The following is a 5,182-nucleotide window of genomic DNA, read 5'->3' as shown; positions in this document are numbered from 1 at the left end:
ATTGCTTAGACTCACCTTTTATCATTTGTCATTCGAGGGATATATTTTCCCTCACCTTGACTACCACGTTTGTATAATTTAAATATATATTTCCGCATTCTCTATTTATGTTTTAGGTTTTAATGAACCCGCGCTTTAAACTTTAAAAGTTTTAAAAAAATTCCTAATTTCCGCTTGAATTTATATGCTATATTTTCCGCGTTATTGTAACATCCCGTTTGATGTCTATGAGTGTCTTGATTTTGGATTTGATAGTGGATGATATTATGGAGCTAGCAGCGTTAGAGGATGGTAGTTGGTTATGTATGGAGTTGGTGTCGTGAGAGATATATATATGTGGAGTTGATACGATATCGTGAGCCATGTTGTGGAGGTAGGAATAGTTAGTGGAGTTGGTGTTACGAGTTCATGTTTGGGTTGGAGTTTTGTTTCGAGTTCTTAGTTACGTTGTTGTGTCTTGATCGAGTTAGCATGTTTGTTTTTATGTATGGGTTGAACTTCGGGGACGGAGTTCTTTTTAAGGAGGGAAGACTGTAATACTCCGTATTTATATGTCTTGGGGGTACTCTATCGAGTAGCCCTTACTCTGTCGAGTAAGGGCAAGTTGCGAAGATAAATAGTTTCTGACCTGTTGGGCACTCGATCGAGTAGCTGGGGCACTCGATCGAGTAAGGGGTACTCGATCGAGTACCTTGGGTACTCGATCGAGTGTCCGGTTTTACGGGGAGTTTTCTCGGGTTTTGTTAATTACGCGATTAAGGTATTTAAACCAATTCGTCTTTGTTCTAAATCACTTTTTACAAAACCTAAAACCTGTTTAAGAGAGAAAGCAACTTGTCTTCTTCCTAATCGCGTTCTTGACAATTCCCGAGTTCGACGGTCGGTTTGCATCGTAGTTTGTGTCGTTGGATTCCTTGCGTCGAGGGTAAGCTTTTAATGTAATTTATATAATGTTTTGTTAAGATTAGTGAAACCCTAATTTAGGAATTGGGGGTTTTTATGAATAGTAATTGAATAGTAGTATCTATGTGTTGTATGGTAGGAGGAGAGTTCATAGAAGAGGCGTTTGAGACAAATTGTAGATACCGTCTGCGTGTTGTGCTTTCCAGGTAGGATTTCCTACTCGGTATTAGTCCCATAATGGGATATTGGTGACGTCTTTGTAGTTAGTTGTTTGATATGATGATTGTGATTGTGATTGTGATTGTGGTTGTGTTTGTTGATGGTTCTCGAGATGCGTTCTCGGCTGAGTGGGGTCACTTGCTGGAGTGATCTCACGCCCTAGTTTCGCCCTTCGTGGAACCCGCCACGAAAGGGGATGTGCACATTAATGGACGGGGTTATCGCTCGTACGATGAGCGGGGCTTAGGTGGGAACGGCTGCGGTCCCCCATCGGCGGGTAGTCCAAAGTGGACGGTCGGATTGAGATGATGGGAGTTGGTGATGTATGTGTGTGTGTGACAGTTCAGCTGTCTGTTTGTCTTATTGTGGTTATCTCTATTGATTGTGTGATTAGTACTGACCCCGGTGTTGTTTTGTAAAACCTGCGGTGATCCATTCGGGGATGGTGAGCAGATATTGAACAGGTATAGAGATGATACTGGGATAGCTGGGATGGCCACGACATGACGATAGAGTCTTCCGCTGTAGTTTAGTTTTATTTACATTTCATTGAGAAATGATAGTTTGGAATAATGTATTGTGCTTTCAGTTTGGTTTCGAGGATTGTACTTATTCATTAAATTACTTATAATAAATGTTGTTTCTGTTTTGTCTATTTGATTATCATACCTCGGGCAACCGAGATGGTGATGTCTTCATACCTGAGTGGTCCTGGTAAGGCACTCGGAGTATGGGGGTGTTACAAATGGTATCAGAGCGACGATCCTGAAACCTGTAACCAATGAACTTAATGAACATAGGGAGTCAATTAAAATGAACCCGGGGTAAAAGTTGTAGGAGCTAGTGCAAAGGCTTGGGAGACGTCCTAAAGCCGCAAGGGGTCGCCCTACAACTTTGAACCGGTCACATGGGAAAGTGTTTGTCGAGTCGTATGTGTGTTTGGTTAACTGGTTTATGAATGTGATGGAATGTGTTAATTGTTGGATGTTGAAGTAGAAAGTTGAGCATGTGAAAGAAAATGGTGATATGAGGAAACTTGTTGATGAAATATATAGAATCGTGGTTGGAATGAGAAACATGATGGATGATTCATAATGTGACATAATAATAACATGCGAATAGAAATGTTGTGTTGTACACGTATATTTTGTCTGCATAGAGTTGTATGATAAGTTTATGTACTTGTCCACGATTGTTCATGGGTATATGTTGTAAGAAGTGTGTAGCTGTAATTGATGAATTAGTTGGAAGAGATTAAGTAAGTAATTGCATAAGAATATGAAATTCATGGGTGGAGCATGTTTATGTGGGTAAATCGTGATTGACAAGTTAAATAACCTATGTGCATGATGAATGTTGTTGCTTGATTTTTGAAAATAGTAACGTATGATTACGAATACTGGTTTTATGAGTTTTGGACTGGTTTTGTTTGCTTGGTTGTTGTTTAAGTCGTTTGGGAAGTAAAAATCAATAGTTGTGTTTTTCGTTTATAAAGAGGTTGTCTTTAAACTGTTATAACTTGAGATGCATAAATGATTTTGATGTGATTCCAATTGGAGATGATAGCTTGTCCTTTTACGATTCTAACGATAGGTCACACGCCCAAATTGACCAAGTAATGAGTGAGTTATGACTGTTTTACGAAAACTGGACAAAGTCTGAGAATTAGGGTACTCGATCGAGTATCCTTGGTACTCGATCGAGTAAGGGGGAACTCGATCGAGTACCTCGCCACTCGATCGAGTAGCCCTGGTGATTTGTTTTACGTGCTTCTGATCTTGACCTACTCGATCGAGTAAGTCCCTTACTCGATCGAGTGGCCTGTACTCGATCTAGTGACCCCTGTTTTGGGTAATATGCTTATCTTTTGAATTCGTTGCATATTATGTTTAATTCAAAGTTATTATTTTGCTCTTTTATGCATTGTTTTACATGTATATTGGTCTTGACGCGTAAGTTACCCAATCTTGTGGTGTAGTGAGTGGCACCTGTGGTGAGTATGAGTTCGGTGGGAGGACATGAGTTATATGTGTTGTGATAGATAGTGGAAAAAGAAAAGGAAGATTGGTATGGTGTATAGAGACATAGAGCATGTTTTGTGAGATGAGATGAGTGATATGTTTGTATGTTGAGTAACATAAAAGTAAGTGAATGTGGGCAAAGGATGATGTGAGTCTAAGGAACGTGAGAATGAAAGGATTGAGAGTAAGGATATGGATAGTGACAACCTGAGATGTGTAAAGAATTATGGAGGGAGGTAGTTAAGAGCCGTGTGGGTTAAGAATATACATAATGAAAGTTCGTTTTAAAGGGGTTGAGAAGAGTGGTATATAGTGAACTTTGTGGAGACATGTCGCGGGGTGGAGATTTGGCTTTTTAAGAGATGAAACTATTGTGGGTTTTCCTTGGGCAATTAGCGGTATGAAAGGAATTTTGATTTCTAGAGATGTAAGAAGGAGATGCAATTGTTGAACAAGAACGTTGATTTTATGGATGGATTAGTGGCAAGGGTGATTGATGACATAATAAGAGAATATTTGTGGTAAGAAAGAGTGAGATGATATCGATATGAAATAATTAGATGTGAGTTTTGGAGCAAAGTGAGAACGTGAATCGGATTTCTAAAGAGTTAGCTAGAAGGAATAAGGAGTTGAACTATTAATTGGTATTATTGAGTGTAAAAAGAAAATAAGGATAAAAGTAAGTCGAGGAAAATATTCACCGGAGTCATGTGATATAAAGGTAAGGAATCATTGAAATGTGTGATAGCGTCACGAGGATGTTAGTTAATGGTTATAGAGGAGTTTTGGGACAACATGATTAGTAATGAGTTTCGAGGAATTAAGGAAAGTAAGAAGTTGGTAGAATATTTGCACGATACGAGATTTTTGGCGGAGAGTTAGATGATGATACAATTAAGGATAGTATTGGGAAGAATATTGAGGTAATTTTGTTGATGGATTCGATGTTTGTTATTTGGGATGTCAACCAAAGATAGGAAAGAAATCGTGATGTTTAGAGATAAGTGTAAGAGGTTTGATGTTCTGGACAAAGTGGTAGTGTTATCGTTTGTGGTGTTGTCACTAGTGGTTAAGAGTGATGGTATATTAGAAAGGTAGCAATTCTAAAGAGGCTGATTTGGTAGGGACCTGATTGTTGTGTATGATTGTGAGAGAGTATAAGATGTGGTTAGACGAGGCGGATGCTAATAGTTGAATAGTAAAGGTATGGTTATATTTGGCAGGAAGTGATGGTTGTGCGAATGGGGGAATATGTTATGAGGGGCATATGAGTTAAACTCGGGCGACAGGTAACCTTTATCGAGTGGTAACTTACGTGGTCAGGATTGACTAGTTGGTTGTGATTACGGGTCTATGATATGTGTAAATGTTTGTGTGAGGTTCTGACCTCACAAGAAGTGGTATGGTGTGATAATTATAAAGTTGTTTTATGAATGTTCTGTAATATATATGTTGGACACGGTAATTTAATTGAATGATATCCAAAAGGGTAATAATTTGATTAATTGACATGGCTAGTTATAATTTTATGTGTATTAATAACACATGTGTATTCCATGAAATGGTAGAAATGATGTTCATGAGATGCTTATCTCGTATCCATATAATATGTTGCGTGGTGACTTAATAAAGTGGATTTGAGTAAGTTTTTCTTGTCTGAGAAGTTATGCTGAGTCAGTGTTTATGGGAATTGTATGCAGTTGTGATGTCTATCGGTGTGGTTGTGGTGCTTCGGGTGGTGATCCGGGCACGGTATTTAGTATTGTGATGCGGGTATTTTCGCATTGTGGTGTGGCTGTTGGTGGCGGTGTTGTGATGCCGTCACCGGTTGTGGTGGAGTAGGCGGGATGATTATGATACGAGTTTTCGAAAGTGCATACCAGTTATACATAGATTGTTGTTTTGTTTGCTGTTGTTCTTTGTGAGTTTTGGTTGAACATGTAGACAGTTGTCTTGCTTATTGATGTTTTCTTTACCAGGTTAAGTTAAGAATGAGGTAGAGTATGATATGAAATAGAGTTGAATATGTTTTCGTTGTT

This window comes from Silene latifolia, chromosome Y (assembly GCF_048544455.1).
Source record: "Silene latifolia isolate original U9 population chromosome Y, ASM4854445v1, whole genome shotgun sequence".
Taxonomy (NCBI): Eukaryota; Viridiplantae; Streptophyta; class Magnoliopsida; order Caryophyllales; family Caryophyllaceae; genus Silene; species Silene latifolia.
This window is presented reverse-complemented; position numbering follows the sequence as displayed.